Source organism: Schistocerca cancellata, chromosome 4, assembly GCF_023864275.1.
Source record: "Schistocerca cancellata isolate TAMUIC-IGC-003103 chromosome 4, iqSchCanc2.1, whole genome shotgun sequence".
Classification (NCBI taxonomy): Eukaryota; Metazoa; Arthropoda; class Insecta; order Orthoptera; family Acrididae; genus Schistocerca; species Schistocerca cancellata.
Genome location: NC_064629.1, coordinates 716500801 through 716527898, shown reverse-complemented (window position 1 = coordinate 716527898; position 27098 = coordinate 716500801). Strand labels below are relative to the sequence as shown.

General features: G+C 38.8%; 1 protein-coding gene across 1 annotated transcript in view; it reads right to left on the bottom strand.

The window, feature by feature from the left end:
* Window positions 1-26752, bottom strand: part of LOC126184402 (serine-rich adhesin for platelets-like) — a 163005-nt gene extending 136253 nt beyond the window's left edge. Inside the window, exons 1-2 of the mRNA XM_049926786.1 lie at window positions 26495-26752; window positions 4696-4765 (exon numbers count right to left, since the gene is read on the bottom strand). The gene's annotated coding sequence lies outside the window, so the exon portion shown is untranslated. The remainder of the gene's footprint in view (window positions 1-4695; window positions 4766-26494) is intronic.
* Window positions 26753-27098: the final 346 nt, after the last annotated feature.

The following is a 27098-nucleotide window of genomic DNA, read 5'->3' as shown; positions in this document are numbered from 1 at the left end:
TTTAAAAACCTGAACAGCAATCCCAGTAGTGGCCAAGAAACACCGGACCACATATGGAAAACGTGAACACACATCAGTGACTATCAGCCAAAACACATTCAGAAACTGAGCCGTAAAATCCTCATGGAGGCATTCCCAGGGCTGGTTGCTGGAGGCCATGGGGAAAACAAAGCCTTGGGAGCCACCTTCTGACTAGCACACTGGGGAAATGCAGCCATCAAATGCTCCAGCCACCATTCAATGCCAGACCAGTACACGTGTATGTGAGCCAAGGCTTTGGTGTGGGAAACCCACCAGTGACCCCGATGCAACAGTTGTAAGAGCTCCCACCACAAGCTCCTGGGAATGACCACCCTGGGAGCAGCATCATCCGTGGACAGCAGAAGGATTTTGGCTAAGACAGAGACTATGGTACAAGACAAAATAGTTACAAAGTTGATCGGAAGTGCAGTCCAGAAGTCAAGACAACGAACGGTGTTGGATGAGGTGGATGACAAGCTTGAGAATGGGGTCAGACACTATGGCCTGGTGATGCTGGTACTAGTGATCGAAAAGCTGTCTACCACCTGGAGGGAGACAACATTCAAATGGAAACACATAAGCTCCTCTCTATCTAACTCAGGGTCCAGACTGACGGGCAGACTGGGTAAGGTGTCCATCTTGGCATGGTGTCCTGTGTGGTGAAAATGGATGTCGTAGCAGTATTTGGAGAGGAACAATGCCAACCTGTGGACTGCCTTATCGCGGACCCATGCAGATAGACTGAATAACTAAACTAATGTCTTGTGTTCTGTAATGAGTTGGAATTTGGTGCCATACAAGAACATGTGAAATTTGATGACTGCATACACAATGGCCAGAGCTTCCTTCTTCACTATAGAGTAATGGACCTGTGCTGGAGTGAGAGTTTTGGATTCAAATGTCAGTGGCTGTTCTGAGCCACCTGTATTCTGATTGACAAGGACTAGCCCCACGCCATATTGTCAGGTGTCCATAGCCAAAATCAATGTTTTGCTAGGATCAAAAGTAGCTAGACACGGTGCCAACCTGAGGCAATCCTTCATTGTAGGAAAGGCCTAGTCACACGCGGGAGACCAGCACCCTAGCAGCGAAGATGGTAGATAACTGGTGGTGACAGGCAATTTTACCCAAGAAAGCCTGCAGTTTTTGCAAGGTGAGGGATGCAGCAGGTCTGTAATGGCCCTAACCAGACTCACCAGGGGTTAGACACCCTGCCGTGATGTGATGTGGCCCAGATACTCAAGATACGATTGAAAAAATTTAGACTTCTGTAGAATGCATCACAGACCCATGGCCCGAAGTTTTCAAAAAGGGCCTGCAGATCGTGCAGGTGGTCACTCCTAGTATGTCTGGTAATGATAATGTCATACTGGTAGTTGAAACATTGCAGAATAGTCTATATGACCTGCTCCAGGTGGCACTAAAAATTTTAGGGGTACTTGCCACACCAAACGCTAAACATTGGTGTTCATACTGGCTGAAAGGTATATTAAGAACTGTTACACCATGGGCTCGTCATCGAGGGGTTACTGATGATACACTTCAGAAAGATCAAGTTTACAGAAAAACTGACACCCTGCTAAGCATGGGAACAGCTCCTCTGAATGTGGCAATGGGTATGTGTTGACCGCAGATTGTAAATTCTGAAGCACAATCCCGAGAGATGCAAGCCAGTCTAACTCCACCTTGACTAGGAAGTGGAGGGCTATCTGAACTGGCTGAGCATGAAAAAATCTAGGCTGAGCAGACTGCTTCAAGGTTATGTGGGCTTTAAAGTTTGTGGTACATTCTAGGCCTTCCACAAAAATATCCTGAAATTCAGAGCACAAAGATTCCAATGACTGATACGGGACATTGGCAGATACTAACTGTATGAGAATTGTTCTTTCTTTTACTGCTTGCTCAATACAGATTGAATAACATTGGGGACAGACTCAACCATGTCTCACTCCCTTCTCAACCACTGCTTCCATTTTGTGCCCCTTGAGTCTTATAACTGCTATCTGCTTTCTGTACAAATTATAAACAGCCTTTGCTCCCTATATTTTACCCCTGCCACTGTCAGAATTTGACAGAGTATTCCAGTCAACATTGCCCAAAGCTTTCTCTAAGTCGACACATGCTGTAAACACAGGTTTGCCTTTCCTTTAAGTATCTTATAAGGCAAGTCGCAGGGTCAGTATTGCCTCATGTGTTCCTACATTTCTCCATAGTCCAAACTGGTCTTCCCCAATATTTGCTTCTACCAGTTTTTACATTCTCTGTAAATACTTTGTGTTAGTCTATGGCAATCCCATCCAACAGTAGGTATCAGGAGGGAGACATCCACCCCGGCTGCAAAGAGGATGGGGTACATGGGATGGTCAGGGAATCTGAATGGCGATTGTGTAAGAAACCAGGGGTTTGCTCTGTCTTATTTGTAGAGGGAGAAGCCGCACTTCTGTGAGGAGGCTATTGGACGGGACTAACGCAGAAGGCTCCGACAACTGTACACACCCAATAATTTTGAACAGGGTCAAGCAGTTTCAGACGCGAAGAAGCAGCTGAGCCATAAACCTGACAATTGTAATTTAGTCTGGACAAAACCTGAGTATGGTAAGGATGGCGAAGAGTAGCATGGTCATCAATCCAAGATGTGTGTGCCAGGAGGTGGAGAGCATAGGTTTCCGGATGCCTGTAGTCTTCAGGTGGCGAATATGGGGCAGACGCATCAGTTTTTATCAGAAATAAGGCCCAAGAAATGGAACTTTGCTACAACATCTAGGGGCTGGTTGCCTAAATAAAGCTCTGTATCAGGGTGTACTGTAGGTCTAAGGCAAAAATGCATAACCCGTGTTTTGGAGGGAGAAAACTGGAAGCCATGGGAAAGGGCCCACGCAAAGGTCCATCGGATGGTGCCTTGGACCTGGCATTCAGCAGATGCTACTGAGTGGGAGCTGCAGCAGATGCAAAAATCGTTGCTTGGACCAAACCTGCGAGGAAGAAGGGTATGTACCAAAGGAGGAAACATAGCACTCCCAGCATTCCTTTTTACTCTACTTAAAAAGATAGTGGGTCTTAGCATGGAGACGCTTATAAGTGATAAGGTTGGTCTGTGAAGGGTATCTTTTAGATCGTTGCAGTCCTGGACAGTGACTGCTACATCCTTGGTTGACCACAGTACTGATCAACAATGAGGGGATCTGTTGATAGGGGGATAGCAGCGCCAGCAGAGTGTCAATGTCTTGCACAACCGCATCAATGCTTCAGAGAGAGGTGTCCAAGTGCACAACAGACATATGTAAACGCCAATTAGCTGTGCAGAATCCCCATCATGGGGGTCTGTCTGTCTGGTGGCGGCAGGGGTACTAAATTTGGTGTTCAACCACCAACTGGCAAAAGCATTAGCCATTGGTTTAAGCAATTTAAACAAACCGGGAACGTATGCAAAGGAAGAAGCACAGGTTGACTGCGTGTGTCAGAGGATGTTGTCCGACAGAGTGAAGAAAGTTTTGTGCGCAGTCCAAATAAGTCTACCAATAAAGCCAGTCAAGAATTTTGAATATTCCAACGAACTGTATGGAAAGTTCTGAGATGGTGTTTGCTGTACAGGCCCTACTGATTACAACTTGTGCAGGATCTCAAAACCAATTACAATGGGAAGCGTCTTGCATTTTGTGGTTATGTGCTATCAAAGATTGAGAATGAAGCATTTCTACAGTGTGTAATTTTTGATGATGAAGCGATGTTCCGCCTTAGTCGAAAAGTCAGCAGACACAATGTTCACATATGGGGTTTGGAAAATCCACATTCACCATTGCAACACAAAGAGACTTATTGAAGATCTGTGCTGTATCCCATACAAAGTTTTATGGACCATTTTCCTTTGTAGAAAGAACTGTAATGGGTATCACATACTTGGACATGTTGGAACAATGGCCGTTTCCTCAAGTTATGAAAGATTCCCATGACTTCATTTTCCAACAGGATGGAGCTGCGCCCCATTGGCACATTGTTGTACGAGGCTTTGAATGACTCCCTTCCTCAGTGCTCTATCGGTCACAGGGGACTTTGGAACCTGGCTCTGCACTTCTGGGCACCAAGATCTCCTGACCTCACACCCTGCAACTATCTCTTGTGGGGTTATGTGAAGGAAGCTACTTACCAACCACTATGAATGATCTGTGGAACTGGACCACTGCAGCCGCACATTCAGTAACAGCAGATACGCTTTCGCATGTGTGGGACAAGTTCGACTACAGCGTCTATGTTCACCGTGCAGCCAACGGAGGCCACATTGAACATTTATAACAATATCACATTTCTAATTATTAAATAATTATTAAAAACTAATTAATTGCAAATATTTATTAATTATTACATTTATTAAATTGACATAAAACATTATGGAAAAAAACTTTGACACTTCCTCTTTTCATTGGTATAAGGCATGTTCATTTTGGATTTGTGCTTGAATAAATACGAACTTTTGAAAATGGGTCCATCATTTAGAATAACCTTGTATTATTGGTGTATGCCTGAGTTTGTTAAAAGCATTCAGTATTATAGGTCATGAGGCATTACTACGAAAATAAAAATCAACTAGGCATCAAAGACACACCTTTGCAGACATTAACAAACATGGAAATACAACATATTGCATGCAACAAAATTACAAACCGTTACTCAGCTTACCAAGATATGAAACGTGATGTTCCAAGGATAAGTACTGGGAGCAGTGCTGTTCCTCTTACGTGCAAATGGCCTGCAAACAAACATATATTGTCAAAATATTGATCAGTTTGCTGATGCTACAACCTTTCTCATCAGTGCAAAGATAGAGAACTTACTATACAAAAACAAAGACAATGGATAATATAGCAGAATGGTTCACATGAAACTAACTGATCACAAATGATGGAAAAACTGTAACTCTATTTCCTTAATGTCATGGAAAATGTCCCATAAACTATAAATATCCAGTTGTCAAACAAAGCTGTAACCAGCTGACTTGTCAACGTTTCTTGGGATCAGGAGCCAGTATAATGTCAGGTGCGAACTCATATTGACAACCTCACAAAAAAAATTTGAGCACATCCTGCTACATGACGAGGATCCTTGAAAGCTGTTGCAGTAAAGACCATGTACTATGAAAATGCTCAGTCACTTCTTATGTATAGAGTCGTTTTCTGGAGAGCTTTCCCAAACAGTATTAAGCTATTCAGAATACAAAAAGAATCATATGAATAACAGAGGTATCACAACCACAAAATCTTGCAAACTACTCTTTAAAAAAAAACTGCAAATCCTTCTACTGAAGCAGTGGACAACTGAAAATCTCACTCGTCCTCAAAAATGGAGGTCACATATCCACAATAAAAGACAAACAATGGGTCTCCATATGAACTGTGCAAAAACTGAGCTCTGCCAAAATGAAGATGTGCATCTTCAAAAAAGATATTTAGAAAGTTATCAAATAACATATAGTCAATCAATAATGTTACAGGATTCAAGTTGCAGTGAGGGCATATCTAACTGACCAATTCTGTATCCTGAAAGATATTTTTGGTAAATAATAATGTACCATTACCAACAATAATGTATCAGTATTATGCATTATCACCATAGTAGCATTGTAACAACTGAACGAATACTAAAAATAACATACCAGTAATCTGTATTATAAATGTAAGAAATAAAGGATGTATTATAACAGCAACAATGTGTTAAATGATTTCCAACATATTACTGTACATTCGATGTAGCCACAAGATCCCATACACAAATCAATGAAGCAAACGTCTGTCTTACTAATGAGCTAAGCTCTTCTTGCATTGCATAGTAGTTAGTACTGTGTGTAGTTGACAATATAGCAGAATTGTCTACTTTGCTTACATCCATTTTGCTATATCCTATGGCCTCACTTTCTGGGGGTCACAACAGAACAAACCTTAAAAACCATCTTCACTATACAAAAAATGAGAATTACCAGTAGTTCAAGGTTAACACCCTCCAAACAATTATTTCAACAGCTAAATATTTCACCCATGCCATGTCTATATATACAAAACAGTGTAATTAATATAAAAAGGTACTATGGCAGTTTCAAAATTAACTCAAATCTTCATCAAGAATGTGCAATGTCATCCACACAAAACAGTTGAACAAGACTTTAGCACAGAACCAAACAGACCGACATTCAGAGCACTTAATTGTACATCAAATTTCTGTCACAAAAAAAAAAAAAAATTAATTAATTAAAAAATTGTCTTCATTTTAAGAAGCAGTATTCAAATTTTTTATGACCAATTGCTATCATATTGTAAATGAATACCTGCAATAAACTTGTAGCAAGTAACTTCTCATGCAATGTATGTCAACAGTATCTCTAATCAAGGGTTGGCTTTTATGTGAATGGGTATTTTAAATAAAAGTGTTATAACTCAGATCATATTTGCATGTAAATGTCATCTACATGCTACATATCAAATTTTGCATACATTTCTGTAATTAATTAAAGTTGTATGTGCAATTTTGAATGCGATATTGTGCAGGGCACTATGCACACTTGCAAATTACTGTGTGTGTGTGTGTGTGTGTGTGTGTGTGTGTGTGTGTGTGTGTGTGTGTGTAGTATTTTCTGACAAAATCTATGCAGTGTATATTGTTTCTGGACAAATAAACTACTACTACCTACTACTACTACTACTACTACTAAATTCTTCACATTCATGTTCCCAGAGTTAAATATTTGCTGTTAACTGCTCAGATAATTAGAAAAAAAATCTAACACCACTTGACAATGTGGTCAGCAATAAGATGCTGGATGAATTTAACGTGTAATTATCATACTGATTTTGGCATGGGAAGTCCAGGTACCAAACGGAGATTTCCTGGAAGAATCTCACAGAACAGCATTTCACTCACGAAGGAGTCATCAATCCTTGGGTACTGTTCATCAGCCTCACCGAGTTGCATTACTGTAGGTGATGAAGATTGAAATAAGATGTACTCAATCCATCATCAGAGGTTTGTTTAATCAGAGTGAAAACAATTTTAATACTCAATAAACTACAGTAGGTGCTATGTTATTGTGCAACACAGACTGCCTTAGTCTCAAAATTCTGAGAGACCACATTCTGATGTCAATCAATAAACATATTTCCTTCTCTAACACTTGCATAAAGACCACTACAGGAAAGTTACAGAAATGAGATCTTAAACAGAGGGGTATTGACAACTGGCTATCAACCATGCCATCTACATATGGAATAGAAAAGAAGGAAATGATTAAAGCACACTTTGTACCCTCTGCTGCAAACTTTAAGGTGGGTTGTGGGGTACAAATATACTTGTAAAAGTTGTAGTCCATGACAGAGGAAAGTTATATCTGCACAACACAATGTAAAACTAACTATGGCTGTCAAAGATGAAATTCATGGACGTTGGGAGGGGATCAAAGTTGTTTTTACAATATTTTCTTGATAGTTACATGTCTTAAAAGCTCATAGTTTGATAGTGGAATGTTTTATGTATAGTATTAGTTGGTAGCAACATGCCATATAATTTGGTTGGCAGTAACACATTATGTCCCACACCCTGTTTTCATCCTATATATAATGGATGAATGAATGAATGAATGAATGAATGAAGACTTTACACAATGCATAGTACCACATCCACCTCTTAACGGTAATCTTGGAAAAACACTTTTTAGGGGCATTTATTTGATAAGTTTGCAAGTGTTCAAGACAGCATTTGAATCTAAAGGACCTGAAGAATAATGGATTGTGCTATGTATTCAAGGACTTACAGAAGTGTTGTGAAAAGTGCATCAAAGTAGAAGGGATACCTACAACAGTTGTGAAAATAGAATGATAAGTAAATATCTGTGAAATAAACTCTAAGTCATTCAGATATAGAGCTTATAATACGTGATGACCCTCTTAGCATGCATAAAGGAAATATGTATGTGTCATTCTTACGATAACACAGTGACATTACTCTACCGGTGCCAGACAATGGTAGGTAGTAAAGTACTTTCATTTTAATGAAAGTTCTATGTTATACAGGGTTATTACAAATGATTGAAGCGATTTCACAGCTCTACAATAACTTTATTATTTGAGATATTTTCACAATGCTTTGCACACACATACAAAAACTCAAAAAGTTTTTTTAGGCATTCACAAATGTTCGATATGTGCCCCTTTAGTGATTCGGCAGACATCAAGCCGATAATCAAGTTCCTCTCACACTCGGCGCAGCATGTCCCCATCAATGAGTTCGAAAGCATTGTTGATGCGAGCTCGCAGTTCTGGCACGTTTCTTGGTAGATGAGGTTTAAACACTGAATCTTTCATATCACTACGCGTGAAACTTGCCCACACGCGTTCAACCGTTTCTTCGCTCACTGCAGGCCGACCCGTTGATTTCCACTTACAGAGGCATCCAGAAGCTTTAAACTGCGCATACCATCGCCGAATGGAGTTAGCAGTTGGTCGATCTTCGTTGAATTTCGTCCTGAAGTGTCGTTGCACTGTTATGACTGACGGATGTGAGTGCATTTCAAGCACGACATACGCTTTCTCGGCTGCTGTCGCCATTTTGTCTCACTGCGCTCTCAAGCGCTCTGGGGGCAGAAACCTGAAGTGCGGCTTCAGCCGAACAAAACTTCATGAGTTTTTCTACGTATCTGTAGTGTGTCGTGACCATATGTCAATGAATGGAGCTACAGTGAATTTACGAAATCGCTTCAATCATTTGTAATAGCTCTGTACATCTGGTTCTTTATTACTATACTGAGAAAGGTGTGTGTGTGTGTGTGTGTGTGTGTGTGTGTGTGTGTGTGTGTGTGTGTGTGTCATATATAATCTTCAGTCCCTCAAGTTTTTGCATTGGTTAGGTTGTCAGATGATGACAAGATGTGCACAGATATGCAAGTGGCTCAAAGACTTCTTAAGTAATAGAACCCAGTATGTTGTCCTTGCCAGTGGCATGTGTTCACCAGAGATATGGGTTTCATCAAGAGTGCCTCATGGAAGTGTAATAGAACTGCTGATGTTGTCTATATACATAGATTATTTGGCGGACAGGGTTGGCAGCAATGTACGGCTGTTTTCTGATGCCTTGGTGTACAATAAGGTAGTGACGTTTAGTAACTGCAGGAAGATATAGGAGGACTCTGACAAAATTTCCAGTTGGTGTGATGAATGGCAGCTAGCCCTAAATGTGGAAAAATTTTAGTTAATGCAGATGGGTAGGAAGATCAAAGCTGTAACATTTGGATACAGTATTATTAGTGTCCTGCTTGGCAGTGTCAAGTCATTTAAATATTTGGGCTTAGCATTGTAAAGCAATACGAGATGGAACGTGCATGTGAACTGTGGTAGGGAAGGCGAATGGTCGGCTTTGCTTTATTGGCAGAATTTTAGGAAAGATTGGTCCACCTGTAAAGGAGACCACATATAGGACACTGGTGCGACCTATTCTTGAGTACTGCTAAAGTGTCTGGGATTTGTATCATGTTGCATTGAAGGAGGGCTGCTAGATTCGTTACTGGTAGGTACGAACAACATATAAATTTCATGGAGATGTTTTGGGAACTCAAATGGGAATCCCTGGTGGGAAGATGACCTTTTTGAGAAACACTAATGAGAAAATTTAGCGAACCAGCATTTGAAGCTGACTGCTTAATGATTCTACTGCCGCCAACATACATTGGGCGTAAGTAGCAAGAAGATAAGATACTAGAAATTAGGGCTCATATGATGGCATATAGACAGCTGTTTTTCCCTTGCTCTATTTGTGATTGGAACAGGAAAGGAAATGTCAAGCAGTGGTACAGGGTACCCTCACACTGTATGACAGCTTGCAGAGAATGTATGTAGATGTGGAGAGTAGGTCACTTTGACACTTTCACGTAGTAAAGCTGTCCTCAACCCAAACGTTGTTTCGAACACTGAAGTGCTTTATTTAGCATGGTCCAAATGGAGGTGTTATTCCTTTGCTTCCTCCAACATTGACCTGACTTTCCTAGTCACATGAGAGTCCATAGTTCATTGTAGACTCCAAGTCACAGTGAATCTTGACATTTTTCAAACCAGCTAATCATTGCCAGATGTGAAAGAACTGATATCTGACAGAAAAAAAACCAACTGTGGATTAAACCCTGGACTTAGCCACTGAACCACACACCAGTTCCATCTTTGGACCTCTACATAAGGAAAATACTGGAATGATTATAATTAACAGTTTCTCAATAACTGTAATTTGAAACAGAAAGAATGCAAACCTGAAACTTTCAGTTGAACTTCATACTATTTATCATGCAGTATAGTACGTAGAGGTGGTGGGAGAGGAACCACACACTTGGTTATCTTCTGTATAATCATTCAAATATGCCCCATGAAGTAAAGTTACAGGGTGAGCACCATGTCTGAGCAAAGCTAACAGAACATTAAGGATGTATCATCTTAGAAGTGAGCTTTCTCCATACATGCCATAGAAGTACAGGGTGTACATAAAGTCTGGGAAAGAACTAAACATTGTACAGATGTCATACATATTGCATTTTGAAGAAAATGCTCTGAAAGTTTTTTTTATAAACATTCAGTATGCAAAACATGTTTGACCTGGCAGATGTCAATATGGTAATCTAATTCTTGCCATACCCATCCCAGCATGTCTCACATGCGCTCCACATTCACTTCACTCACACTGGGACGTTCGCTTCTCCTTGCCGGGCACAAGCCATTGTAACAAATTTGTTGTTCCAGTGGAAAATGGCCTTCCTTCTTGGTGGCTTCTTACTGTACTTGGTTCTAAACATCTGTTGAACAGCTGTAGCACACTTGTTTTTGTCGAACTCCAACACACAAAGCTTGCTCTGCACCTGAACTCGCCATGTTGGCGAATAGCGCTGACTATTGGCAAATTACAAACTACGCTGTGGTGGTATACACAGGGTAAAACAAAAACAAAAAAACATTCAGGGTTTCTCTTCAAAATGACATATGTATGATATCTTTACAATGTTTGGTTTTTGTGCAATAAATAATTGAAAGTGTTGCCAGACTTTACCAGGTATACTGGTATGAAATGAGCGTTAAGATACAAATGTGTCAATAAGGAACATTTGTTGTGAACGAGCCTTAATATTTTTGTTTGGTTGGTATGACATCTGTCAAGGATATTTAGCGTACATCAAGTCATGGAGCAAACAACATCATATGTTTTCATCGTGTTAACAGTGTCGAATTTTGTACCAGAAAGTGATGATTTGCGGAAAGCATTAATTTTTTTGTTTTCATTTGAAAAAAAGTGCTGCAGAGTCGCATCGAATGCTTGTCGAGGCATATGGTGATCATGCTGTCAGAAGCAACATGCAAAAGATGGTTTCAACGGTTCAGAAATAATGATTTTGATATAAGAAATGAAGAACGTGGAAGACCACCAAAAAAGTTCACAGACGCCACATTGCAAGCAATATTGGATGAAGATGCTACTTTGAGTCAGAAGTAAATGGCAGCAATGCTAAATGTTGCACAACAAACAATTTCTGACCGTTTGAAAGCTATGGGATAGATCCAAAAGTGTGGAAAATGGGTGCCACATGAATTGAATGAAAGACAGATGGAAAACCGAAAAACCATTTGTCAAATTTTGCTTCAAAGACATGAAAGAAAATCAATTTTGCACCGAATTGTTACTGGCGATGAAAAATGGATTTATTTTAAGAATCCTAAATGGGAAAAATCACGGGTTAATCCGGGACAACCATCAACATCGACTGCAAAACCAGATTGATTCGGCAAGAAGACAATGCTCTGCATTTGGTGGGATCAGAAAGGTGTGGTGTATCATGAGCTTCAAAAACCCAGTGAAACTGTGAATACTAATCGCTACAGACAACAAATGATCAATTTGAACTATGCATTGATCGAAAAAAGACCAGAATGGGCCAGAAGACATGGCAAAGTAATTTTTTTTACACGACAATGCACCTGCACACAAAGCAAAACTGGTTCAGGATGCAATCAAAACACTTGGCTCGGAGCTGCTACCCCACCTGCCGTATTCACTAGACTTGGCCCCTTCAGACTACAATTTGTTTTCATCAATGGGACACGCATCGGCTGAGGAACACTGATTCCTACGAAGAAGTTGAAAATTGGGTGTCTGATTGGTTTGCTTCAAAAGATGAACATTTCTATTGGCGTGGTGTCCACAAATCGCCAGAAAGGTGGTCAAAATCTATAGAAAGCAATGGTCAGTACTTTGAATAAAATGTTTTTACTTTTCAATTCAAAATTAGTGTTTCATTTTCACAAAGAAACGCTCATTTCATACCGGTACACCTAGTATGTACACCCTGTATTTATCCATTAAAATTGTCCACATTATTCTTAACCATAATTAGTCCTAGAAAAATAGTAACAGTACCAAAGTAATACAATGAAATTGTGCTCAACGCCATCACACAGCCTCCTTGTAGAAGATTCTTTAGATGTAATCATAAATGAAAGCAAAGAAATTAAGGAAAACTGCATTGTGTGTGCTGTCATGGCCAGCATTGACAGCTACCACCCATGCATCAGAACTGTTCAGCTTCTGTTAGTACAGATCGATAAAACAAATATCACACAACACTTATTTGAGATGGCTCTGTTGAACATGCATGTAAAATTACACTTCAAAGAATTTAGTTTGTGCTTGGAAACAAACTGACCCTATCTGTCAATGTAATGAACAGGATTTGTTTGGGCTGACTCTAGCTAAACATCACAAAAACAAAACTGCAAATATCTCCTCAAACACCAGAGAAAATGTGTCTGGCGACTATTAGGAGTGATACCCCAAATGACTCGTCTGGGCACAGCAGTAATTTTCTTTATATGCAAGTGTGTGGGCATCAAAGGCACCACACCACCATGGCTGCTGCAGATGGCATGGTAACTTGCAGCTCCCATCGTTGCTAGAAGATGTCACTGCAAACACCAATGAAATACTTATTGCATAGAGAACATTTGTGTCTTCTGAGAACTTGCAGGCTCCAGTGGCACTCTGGTGCTAGTATCAAAATCCTTATACTAATTCCCAAGATTAGCCTTCATCTACAGGCCAAGAAGGATGGTGAAGGGCTTTAATTTATAGCTGCACAGTTTTAAATTGCTGTCTTTATAAGCCCCAAATATAGAAGACTTCTCAGCACCCATTAACCATCATATAAATATGCTATGAACACTTCAGCAGATGCAAGTAAGACATTCAATAGTAACTCTGAAACATTATTAATTTATAATACTGATAATAATAATAATAATAATAATAATAATAATAATAATAATTCCATGTGGCTCAATGGACTGGTGCAAGTCATTCAATTGGATGTCACTTTGAGGACCTAAATGTCCCTAACCAGTTCTCCTATCATGGAAAGGAGTCCAAATCATGTTTCATTTCTGGTGAATCTCCACATCATACGGAGGTGAATGCAAGGTCAAAAGGTAGAGTTAAAAACTGGTTGTCCAGCTGGAATCTGATCAGGTGGCCTTTCAGTTTCCGGGCACACACTACAGCTACAGGCTTCAATGCTCTCAAGAGTTAAGGCAGCTGTACTGCTAAGTGGCAATGGTATTGATTTGACAGGGGCAGATGACTTTACATCATGATAATTCAGCCAGTTTCCATAAAGTATTTATAAAATATACACACAGACCTTCGTTGTGAATCAGTCTACCTATCAGTCAAAATTAGATCAAAATCCCTACAGTGATTCCCGAGATTTCTGGTCACAAAACCCGACAATGGCTGAGAGAGCAGTGTGCTGACAAAATGCTCTCCATATCCACATCCAGTGACACTTATCAGCTGAGGATGACAGTGGTCAGTTGGTACTATTGAGACTTCTGAGACCTGTGAACGGAGTTCCTGAGATTAGCCTGATCATACACATGGACAGCACGAAATGGACACACAGTCAAAGTTGTAAACTATTACAAAATAATTGTAGCTTGTTTCAACACTCACTCTGAAAGGGTTAATCAGTCACTAAGATACATCAAAATAATCTACTCAGTACTTTGTACAGAATCTGCAGAACACTAAAGACTTTAAACCCTTTTCCACACTCATCTCATTGTATTTAAAACAGTGGACAAATCATTAGCAAGAAACTGCTGCCCTTTTGTCAGAATATTAAATGTAATCAAGGAAAATGTGGCACAGCAGCACTGGTACACAACTGGCTATGTACCTTGGTGGGTCATCCTGCTGGAGGAGTTGCCTTTGTGTTACAGTACAGTGCCCTTTTCTCTGACATGTTAAAGCCACTAATTTCTACCTGTGACTGCAATGATACCCATCATGGAAAATTGTTGGCTTCAGCAGCCTTCATTTTTTACTTTGTACTGCCAGCCACTCATCTCCCACTGACAGCTAACTCTTCTCCTCAACAAGTAGCAACAGCCAAGGGGGCAGCATGGGATAGTACACTAATTTAGTTGCAATCACCCCTTGCTGCCCTGTTAGCTTGCTCATTTCCCTGGATTCCTGCATGGTTTGACACCCAGAAGAATGATACTTCCTTCCCTTGCTATTGTACTAAGTGAAAGATGTCTCGTATGTTTTGAACTGCTTTGTTTACTGGGTACATTTTCTGAATGGCCTATATCACACTTAGGGCATCAGAGGAAGTGAGAGCATTATTCCATCAATTGCACTTCATCTGCTCCTTAAGACTGTACACATCTGGAAGTCTAATCATAATGCCACTACCAGGGGAAAATACTGAGTGGCGAACAGTTTGTCTCTGTTTACACTTATGAATGTAAATAATTGTCAAATTTTAGTGCTCATCTAAGAATTCATAAATGGCTCATTTAAAATAAAATCTGGTGCACAAGATTTCTTGTGCCATACTTTCTCAAATTTAAAAAGAGCCTGGGGCCACACTACTAACCGTAGAGCTCACTTTCTGACCCATAGTCCCAGAATTAACCTTTACTGGCAAGAAAAAACACAGACATCCTACAACAGGTCAGTTTGATTGGAATTTGAGCATATACCTCCCGACTGTGCGTCCAATCCTCCTGCAAAGGATCATCCCACTTTGTAACTGGAGAAAAGCCACACTGATAGGACACATAATGGAAAGTAAATTGCTGCCTTTATGCATCCCCAAATATAAAAGACTCTTCACAGCACCCATTACCCATCAAATAAATATGCTCTGGACACTTCAGCAGATGCTAGTAAGACATTCAATAGTAACTTTGAAACTTAAGACACACCAGTTTCTGCTGGATGCACAGAACAGTTTCCTAGTGTCATCAGTGTCCTTTTAATACAACGTAACAGTTGTTTAATTGTATGTATCTCTGACTTTAGGAGGAAAATGGTACCATGCAATCAAACTTATCTACATGAACATCTATAATCCATTCATATGGCATCATCCCAGCTGGTGAAACTGCAAGCCCCCCAGATGTAGATTTTGTTCCTGTCCATGTAAATGCCGCCATTGCATGTTCTTGCTGGTACTAATCCAAATTTATTATTTATTATATTTATAAGCTATATTTTGCCCAAGTGCAAATCAACTGGAAGATTTGCACCCTCTCTCGTTCTTATGCGTGTAATGCAAAAGTTTTAGCCAGCTGATGTGGATATTTTATGTAACTTTATTTATCAGAGTTACAATGGTGCATCTCTCACAAACAGTCATCCTTTAGGTGTACAGACTCTTCTTAAAAAGCGTTTTAGACATGCTTGTTATTTTAGGAGTTGTGCTCATAAACATACCACCAACAACAGTTCCCCTCCTCCCCACCCCCTCCCCCTTTGCTGGCACCAGTAAGATTTCTAGCTTCCCCTTACCCACCTCTTCCATATGAACTATGACACTACATGATAGAGTGAGTAGGGAAGTCTCATGTTTCCAACAAAATGGAATTTTAAATCAAGAATAATGCAAACTGAATACAAAAACTGTCACAGAGACAACCAAACTTTCATCTCAACAAACTAGTAAGATTACACCTGCAAGAAGGTGCCATCTAATATGACAACTATCACAACTACCATCACTTTAATGGTGCATGAAGTTCTGCTACAATCTCACTAAGACCCCAGGTGTCTGTTGTACACTGGAACACGCAGCGAGTTTGTCTGTACAGGAGGATCGTCACTAAAGGTTGGTTGGTTGATTTGCAGGAGGAGACCAGACACTGAGGTCATCGCTCCCAGCAGATTAGGAAAGCATATGGAAGGAATTTGGCCATGCCCTTTCAGAGGAACTATTCCAGCATTTGCCTGAAGCGATTTAAGGAAATCACGGAAAACCTAAATCAGAATGGCCGAACGTGAGTCCAGTGTGCTAACCACTGCGCCACCTTGCTATGTCAGGCAGCGAGCGATAAACATTATACACCACTGATCACAGCAGGCATACTGTACACACCTTAGCGCGCAGCATGTATGTCATGCGACAATTGCATGCATTTCATCAACATTTTAATCTGTGCTACGTGCACGCCACTATTGCTGGTGTCAGTTGCCCATCACGTCAGACACCTTGTGATGCACCCACGGAGGTGTGTGTGTGTGTGTGTGTGTGTGTGTGTGTGTGTGTGTGTGTGCGCGCGCGCGCGCATGTGCGTGTGCGCGTTGCATGACACATAGTTAAAGATGGAACATTCCTCATCATGAGACTTGACAGACATGCATTTAATGTACCTTGGGGCAGGATGTGGTGCCCACAAAGTAGCAAGAATGTACATAGAACACTTTCCCCAATGTGTCATCCTAACTGGAAGAAGTGTATCTACCTGGAACTTATGAGAGAGGGGGGTTCCCACCAAGGACATGTCCGAACACCAGACTGGCACTGGATCATGTGGTTGACCACCCAGCAATAAGGAGCAATCAACTTACCCGTGAAATGCATGATTTGAAGGATACAGGAAGGAGAGTACTGGTGGAACAGGTATAACACCACTATAATAAAGAATGAGTGCAACCACTGGGACCAATGGATTTTGACCACCCCATTCACTCCTGTCAATGGACTATCCACTGCAGTGCTGTAGTGCTGAATTTCATACTGTTTTTAGTACGAAGAGGCCTCATTCACCCAAGATGGTGTTTTCAACAGCTACAACAGTCATATCTGGAATGAGGACAATCCCCATGCCATCCACATTGGTGGCCACCAGCAACAATTCTGTGTCAATGTATGGGCGCGCATTGTCCAAGAGCACCTAACAGGATCTTATTTTCTGCTCTTAATTCCACTGGCCCATTTTACCTGGTGTTCGTACAAGATGTACTGTCACAGTTCTTGGAGACTGCACAACTTTTTGTCAATGAAAGGATGTGGCTTTAACAAGATGGTGCACCAGTCCACTTTGATGTTAACATCTGTGAGCACCCAAACAACACGTACCTTGGATGAGATTTTCACTCTGCAGCAAAGTGTGTGCTGATATGAAACTTCCTGGCAAATTAAAACTGTGTGCCGGACTGAGACTCAAACTCAGGACTTTTGCCTTTTGTGGGCAATTGCTCGAACAACTGAGCTACCCACGCACGACTCACGACCCGTGGTCGGTCCCGCACACAGTTTTAATCTGCCAGGAAATTTCGAACTGTACCCTCATCGCTGGACTGGAAGGGGAGGTCCTGTCCCATGGCCAGCACAATCATCACATCTAACACCTCTAGACTTTTTCCTCTGGGACTATGTCAAGATGTTGGCTGTATGAAAACCCTGCAGAAATGGATGAAAATCTGCTTGCTAACGTCCAAGTTGCCTGCCTCCTGGTAGAATGGACACCAGGGATCTGAGAGAATGCAGCAGGACTTCATGCGCCATTGACAAGCTTGCACTGAGACTGGCGGTAATCATTCTGAACTATTATTATGAGCTTTGTTGTTATTATGTGGTGTACATTGTGGATGTTCATAACACGATAAATATGCATTGCTCACAATTTTTTCCGTATCTTAGTGTTATCAGTTGTAGATCCACTATCACCCATTTCAATTTGAGTGAAAAGGTTTCTAACACACTGTGTAGTGGTTTTCAGCAGCAGTGTAGAATGCAGGAGCTGGAGGTCAATATTTCACTAAATATATTCATAGCAAGAGCATCATTTATCCCTACATTGATCACAAAACAAGTGAAATATTTGCTTCATGCAATATATTGTCTTCCAAACAAACATGAAACATAGTGTGTAAAAAGCTTTTTTTATACTCTATAATCTGCAGATTAACACCATCAAGAATTTGAATGGTCAAAATCACAAAGGGAATTCCATCATATGAAATGATTTATTATCATCTGTTCCTTCTTAAAGTTAATTGCATACCATTTTATTTGAAACAGCAAGCAAAACCAGTTTTTTGATGAATCATGAAAGTGAAACTTCCTGGCAGATTAAAACTGTGTGCCCGACCGAGACTCGAACTCGGGACCTTTGCCTTTTGCGGGCAAGTGCTCTACCATCTGAGCTACTGAAGCAAGACTCGCACCCGGTCCTCACAGCTGTACTTCTGCCAGTTTCATATCAGCGCACACTCCGCTGCAGAGTGAAAATCTCATTCTGCAATCATGAAAGTGTTCCATAATTGTATATGTAACTTATGTTTTCCTCTTGTATCGTTATTTATTTATTTAGCTTAACCAGAGTGGAGCAATACCCATAAAATATCAGTTGTTCCGCATCAAGGTGGGCTCAATCACAGAAACTACTATAAAAATCACCAGTCCATTCTAGTTTTCAAGATATTGTGTGGTTACGGATAGAAATGTATCGGGGTCAGATGAGTAGCTTACACAACAACATAAAACAATGTAGTGTAAACTGAATGATGAGGTAAATGTCTCAAATTGTGTAGAAGTAAAGTTGAACTGTAGCTGTGACTTATGCGACAGCTATACTCCATCTCCAAAATATTTATGAAGGGTTGGTCACTCAAACCCCAGGATGAGAGCAGCCCACCTGTTGGCAACAGTTATTTGCCCTTCCCTTTCAACCTTCTCCCAATCTATTCCACTAATATTTCTGAAAGCTAGGATAATGCAATGTACTTTTATATATGACTATCTGCAACACTAATTAGCAGAATTAGTTTTTTCTGCCGATGACACTAATATTGTAATCAATCCAAGTATGTGTAAAGAAACAAGAGAAATGGTAAACAATATTCTCAAAAGTATCAGTGACTGGTTTCCTGCGAATGATCTCACCCTCAGTTTTAAAATGACCCAGCACAATCTTTTCAGTTCATCTAGATGTATTACACCAACGGTAAGTGTACCCACATGGTAAGGAAATAATAAACAGGGTAAAAACTTCAAAATTCTTAGGTATCCATATTAATAAGATTTTAAACTGGGAAAAGCACATTTTGGGACTCTAAAACAACACAGATTAATCGTATTTGCACTTGGAATCATTGCAAAAATGGGAAGAGAAACCAGTAAGTTGACGTTTTGGATTAGGCCCATTCAATCAATAATGTCATATAGAATAATGTTCATAGATAAGTCATCTTTAAGAAACAATGGAAAGTCTAGGATAGAATAACAAATATATTATGAGAAGGGTAGATTACTACTCGCCATATAGAGGTGAAGTTGAGTTGCCAACAGACACTGAATCTATCCATTTAAGCTTTCAGCAGGTCTTTTGAATTAGAAAACATACACACATCAACAGAAGCACAAAGCACACATGAATACACAGTGTGGCTGCTGAGGTGTGTGTGTGTGTGTGTGTGTGTGTGTGTGTGTGTGTGTGTGTGTGTGTGTGTGTGTGTGTGTGTGTGCGTGTGCGTGTGCGTGTGCGTGTGCGTGTGCGTGTGCGTGTGTGTGTGTGTCTTGTGTAGTATAAAACATTAAGTTTGTCTTTAGCAAAAAAAAAAAAAGGTACACAATGTTGCAACTAAAATTTTTGATCACTTACCCAGTAATATAAAATGTCTGACAGACAGCAAAGTAAAATCAGGAAAAAAAAAAATTGAATAAGTTTCTCCACAGAAGAATTTCTATTAGTGTAATCTGTAAAATCGTCACAACATGCAACATAAGGCAACTGTTATGCACAGTGGGATATGATATGGTAAAGGGACAGATTTTCACAACACTATTTTACTTTTTATACAGGGTGTCTATAATATTTTGAATAAGAACCCATGTTTGTAAACATACCAGTTCTATTCTACGACTGCTTCAATTCAGATGTTTACCTCATCCACTTCTATCTCAGGAACTGCATTAGGCATGGCACAGTATGATTATTAGCAAACAATTATAAAGGAAACTTAATGAAAGATCCATGTATTATTTTTGGAAGGTGACCATCAACAGCAGTCAAGTTATGTATAAAATGCATGTTTGACCATCAGCTGCTTTTATTTTAAAGCCAAATATAAACCGGTTTCAGTCATTGACTATCTTCACAGATAAGGGCTGCTCATTACTTAAATAATGTGTAGAGCATGTCATGAACATAAATAAATGACACAGGACTTAAGCAAACATACCAAGTGTACACAGAGCAGTTCTGAAGACATGATCAGAACTATAGGTATTACATTGTACCTATGCAACACTCTTCAGCACTGCTCTGTGTACACTTGGTATGTTTGCTTAAGTCCTGTGTCATTTATTGATATTCATGTCATGCTCTACACATTATTTAAGTAATGGCAAATGTAACGTGGTTGCTTAAACCATTTTAACCCTTATCCTTAAGGATAGTCCATGACTGAACCCAGCTGATATTTGAGTTTAAAATAAAAGCAGCTGATTGTCGAACATGCATTTTATACATCCATTTATCACTTAAGCACATTTATTTGTATTAACACTTCCACATAGTGAGTTTACATTATTGCAAAACAAAAAGGAACACAACACACTGTAAACACAGAATGTAATGTTTAAGTGTTAATACAAACAAACATTCTAGAATCATAAATGGATGTTTTGTTATGTTTCCTTATGAATGTTATCTAATAATTTTACTGTGTTATGCCTAAATCAGTTCCTCAAGCAGAAGTGGACGAGTTAAACATTTGAACTGAAACCATTATAGAACAGAAATGGTACATTTCCAGAGATGGATTTCTACTGAAATTATTATGTACTCATGCTTTTCTACAAGTACTAGAAGTTTGTAATGGAAATTTCTTAACAACCTATACCTGTGGGGAAGCAAATTTATACTGTTCTTCATGAAAAGTGGGTTTTAATTTTATTTTCTTTCCCCAAACAATGGACAAGACAAGACTGTAACTGTAGTAGAAATTAAAACTTTAGCGAGTCCAAAATAAAGAATGGATTTTTCCATTGATCTGTAGATATACAAGATGTTCAAGGATGAACTTCCCAATATCTCACAGGTGATCAGAAATTAGCCTGGAAAAGCACAAAAACAGAAAACTGTAAATATCTAACAAAAATACCTTCTGGAGTGCTATGACACTTCTTTAAGTTACACTTCTTAAATTTTCACCAAGACAACTATTCAGACAACAGTGGAGCTATCAATGACAAAGATGGAAACTTTTCCCCAATGAATCTTTACAGAAGAAAGGATGATTAGAGTTTAGAATCTCATTGATGACAAGGATGTTAGATATCTAGCAAAAAGTTTGGACCTAGGAAAGGAAACAGTTGACTCCTTTTCAAGTGGCATTTGTTGTAGGCAAGCTAGAGAAACCACAGAAAACTTATCAGGATGGACGAACAGGAATTAAAAATGGAGTCCTCCTGAATATGAGTCCAGCATCCCATAAAGGAATCTTCAAGCTCTGAATGAAGGCATCATGAAAAGTGAGATCAATGATAACTGACAGGGTCAATATTCATTGGTGAATCAACAGTAATGTTAATCTTATGGCATGTATAATGTGCCTTTGATGAAACAGCTCTGAAGTAGAAGGGTATGGGAAATACATACCTTTTGTTTTAAGCATAATTCTGGCAGCATGGACTACCTAATAAGAACCACAGCTGAGCTCTCATCTTAATGTCCATTTTAGAGCTCAGTACCTGGCTAAAGTTACAAACTGGACCCACCCTGAAATATAGGGTGGTTGTTGAAGACTGATTTGTAGTGTATCCTGAGGTCTAAGTTAGGTTGGAAGGTGACAATATCGTTTTAATTTGGTGAAGCCAATAAATCTTAAAGTAGAAAATCTGGTTGTGGGAACAAATTAACCGGTAACAAAGCTTAACATTTACATCTGCGCCATGAAAAAGGGAACGAGGGGAAGGGGTCCAGTACATAACTTTTACCCATAATTTTGTCATTCAGAAGGGATCCTCTGTTAAATTCTCGATATATCTCGAACATCACTAAGAATTGAAAAATTGCTGAGAATTATTAAATTAGAGTATGTAGGATAAACTGAGACAATATTTTAATTTGTGCATTCTATCAGACACTGTTACAGCACTTTTACTATACCTGGTTCCTAAACTAGCCAACAAGCAAGCCAACTTGTGTAAATATGCGTTCATTGGACAGTTCACCCTCCGGATACAGTACAAAGCAGCAAGAGCTAGCCTCTCTGGCCTCCACTCATTCGTAAGATATTTCGAGGCAAAAAATGCTTTTACCCATGAAGTGAGATATGCTTGTGACAAAATGTCAGTTTAAAGGAGAGACTTACCAACTTCAATCTTAGTTGCAGTAAGAGTTAAGAAGCATAAACTTTTTAAATTCATAAGACTAGTGACCATAGGTGGAAAATTACATATCAAGTTACGTCTGGTCTTACACACATCATCGATAAATAAGAGGTAACATGCAACAAAACTATTTTCCAGAATAACTGAAATGGCAATCCTGCTATCAGATAATCAGAAACTAGGAAACATCAGAAAGATAGTATGACGGCTATGTGTAATAGTGGTGAAGGAAATCGATAATGATGAAGGCAACAACAACAACAACAACAACAATTTTGGCAGTTTCTACGCATAGCATCATAAACAAATGATGCATCTTACAGCACCAACATTGACAGTTAAATCATCAGAACGAGGCAAAAAAATGGTCCAACATGTTTATCTGAGCTAGGTTCTTCGAAGGAACATTTCCATAAATATGTTGGGAAACAATCATTTCAAATGGTGGCATATTTACAGATAGAATGCATAATAATCCATAGACTATTTGAATTCCGTCTTAGAGGCTTATTTCTCATAATTTAACAAATATTTTGTAATTTATTTTGTTTTATAAATGTAAAGCCTCAAGTACAACCAGGCCACATTAAACCTAGAACACTAATGAGGAGAAAATGTTGCACTGCCACTAAACTAGCATCATAAATTGCACTACTATAAATTTAGTCAACTCAAGTCATAATTTGCAGGTTATACATTAGTTAGTTACAACTAGTATATCTCCAATGGTATGTTACATACCAAAATAAGTACAAAATGCCTTGTTTTATATGCCACTGCAATCAAATTTGACAAGGGTTTAGTAATCTATGGTTAAATTACATAACATACGAAGAAAATTACTGAAAGGTTAGCTGCAAAATGATTGCTATAATTCTATAAGCTATAGGTATTGATTTAATTCTGTAGTGATCATGCATTTTTAGTTTCCTTCATTACTGTTGTTGCTGTCACAAACTCATGTTCATTGCCTTCACAAGTGGTGTCCAACTATTTCAAAGCAGGTATATGTTACAGAGTTTTGTAGCTAAGTGTTAACTGCTTTGCTGAAAATAAGAAATGATGTAGAAGAAATTTTAGTGTTTTGTGGTATTATAGAATGATTAACTCACGTCCAACGTCATTTTCGTGAGTATGAAAGACATAAGATAGAGAAGATAATTAACTTCTTGCAAACAAGAGAAACAAAGCATAAATACATTGACCCAGGTCCAGGTTTAATTTCATGGGCACAACAAGCACATAACATTTCGATCATCTCATTTACATTAGATACTATGATGATACACATATTTGTAACAGCGCCAATACTCTCACTTTTTATTAATTTCTTCATAGTTTTACATATGACCAAAGATCACACATACAGGAAACAAGCTGTTAAAGTTACAGCTTTGATACAACACCACCAAGAATTGTCTTTAAAGCAGCCATACTAAGTATTTAGTAAAGCTTACACAAAATGCCGAAAATCCAGTGACAGTCAGTGCAATGTGATGCATATGAGAAACTCATACAATATATTTTCTTCTAGATTCATGTCACAATTTGAAATGGGATTCCCTAAGAAATCAGTGAGGGCCAATTGTTCAGAACAAAATAATAATAATAATAAAATACACAAACTTTGGATAACTACAGGTATTAGGATTTCCAGTATAACCACAAGAACACTGAACCAAGAAATCAAAATATACATAGATCCACAGTTTGTGAACTACGTAAAAACATTATAGAGAAATAAACCAAAAGACAAAAGTGAAGAGAGTTGCTATAAATTGACAATTTAATGAATAACTCTGGCAACAAATCAAAAACTATATGGGAAACTATAAGAAATGAACTAATATCATTGGAGAAGAGGAAAAAATAACATCCTACAATTGTGAAAATTATAATACAGAAAAGAAGAAAAGGGCATACTACATTAATAACTATATTCTAAATGTTAACCTAAAGGCTCCTAGGGTTGCCTGTAGCATGAACATTCCTTCAACAAATGAACAGGAAGTAATTAGGGTGACTAGGAGCTTAAAAGCAAAAATGGCAGCAGTTTTAGATGAGGTACTAGTTTCAACCATAATAAAAAAAAAATCTGTGCTGATTGCAAAACCTTTAGCACATATTCAAAATTTATCCTTTAGTGAAGGATGCTGCTAAAAAGTTACCTGCTAAAAGGTCTCAAAAGTGAGACCACTACTTAAAACTGGAGACAGACATAATATAAAACTACTGTCCCATATCTGTTTTCTCAAAAATATTAGAAAAACTGGTAAACTTTAGAGTCACTATTTACCTACACAATAATGAACTTGTTATCAACACTATTTTCATGCAAAAAACAGCATACAAATGGCAGTCTTAGACTACACCCAAGAAATAATTAAAAAATTTGGAGAAAAACAAAAATGTACCAGGAATCAATTTAGATGTGTCTAAAGCCTTCAGTACCATCTGCCATGAAATCCTCCTTGGTAAGCTGAAAACAACAGGTATTAGACGATGGGTAAAATGTGATTTCAGTCATACGTCACAAACAAACTTCAGATTGTACAGCTTACCACTGTTAATTCAAATCAAAAAATAAGCTTAGTTTCAGAGGCAACAAGAATTCTTTAGGAGTACTCCAGGGCAGCATCTTTGGGCCACTACTTTTTCTCATATTTGTCAATGATTTAAAGTTGCAGTACAATACAGCCAAAACTGTATTCTCTACAATTGACAAGTCTAATAGTGAGCAGTTTTGAAAATGCATTACATTCACTACTGATAAAATCCAAGAAGTATTGGGACTTCATTCAGTGCAAATAAACTTATGCTGAATGCAAAGAAAACAACTTGGTAAAATGATTCAGGATGAAGACATTAATGCAGAGCTGGACAGCAGATTAATGGAGAGTGTGCAGTTTGTAAAACTGTTAGCAATGCATATATATGAAGTTACAAATTGAAAACACCATGTAAGATTCTTTACACACAGAATTAATTCTTGTCTGCTCTGCACTGAGAATTATCACAAATGTTTACATCTTAGAAGGCATCAGAATGGCTTACTTTGGATATTTTCATTCTGTTGCCTCATATCCTTTAAGATTAACAAACTCATTTTATAAATTAATCTCGGATATATGTAATGTATGTGATAAATCCTGTGAGAAGTTTCTGTGTGCATATATCTCAGTTTACACTGTACTGCCATGATATCTATGTTACTATTTATTCGACATGTAGTTATTACTGGGAAACAAATTATTACAGATTATTCATATGCAATGAAATTGTAAATTTACTAGTATCGTTGGCAGCTTCATTTAGTTCATTCCATGTTTTTAATTTCTATGTATGACATTTCCAATATCGTTTGTACAATGAGGCGGTTGGGAAATAAATAATTCTACAACACAAAACATCGCACACTAGCTGACAAGAATTTTTCAGTGTTAACAATGGAACTATTTTGAAGCAAACTGTTGTCCACAAGTACCTCAAACAATAATAAAAATGTTATTATTTTGTCTCATTCTCAATCACAGCAGCAATACAACATAACTTTGCAGTTACAATGACAATTACAAAATGTACTCACGTATGAACAAACACAACCTTGAAATATTCTTTAAATGCGTCCGTACACAACCTCTACTCAAAAACAGTACAGTTTTTCCTACTCTCATTTAACATTTTATGAAATTACTCAGCAATCTATTCCCACAAAACCACTATATCTTCGAAAGCATTACTACAAAAACAAGGCAAAACAAAATTTAAAATGTAAGCCTTCCTTACTTCTGTCTTTCTCGATGCAACTGCGACGAATCTTTGTCCACTAGCACATGACAGCTCGTCCTACGTCGAAGTTGACACACTAACTCACTATTGATCCAGTCTCCAACATAAACGACCCCTGCCTTCGACAAGATCTTTGCCGTATCAACAAAGACAAAAAACATGAGGTAGTCCCTCGAATACTGGGATTGTCTCGCGCCAGTGAAACGTCTGGCTGCGCTGACGTTTTAGACCAAAAACTGACATAACGTGACCATACTCACACGGCTTCAGAAAACAGCTGGCTGCGCGCGGTCTACCATTCTAAAAGTATCTTCTAGACGTGTGCTACGCTTGCCTACTCCCATGTCGCTTGCTTATTCTCATTTCGCTCGCTTTCTTTATTATTTTTTGTTTCTGTTTTATATTTGCTGCCGGAATTTACTGATTTTTATATACATTACGCTATTAAAGAGATGAATACAGTAAAGAGGTTGAAAATTATCTAGGTTGCAGTAGTTATTTGGAGATAAAGAGGTGTGCACGGGATAGAGCAGCGTGAAGAGCTGCATCAAATCAGTCTTAGGACGGAAGGTAACAACAACAACATTGTTATGGAGATGAT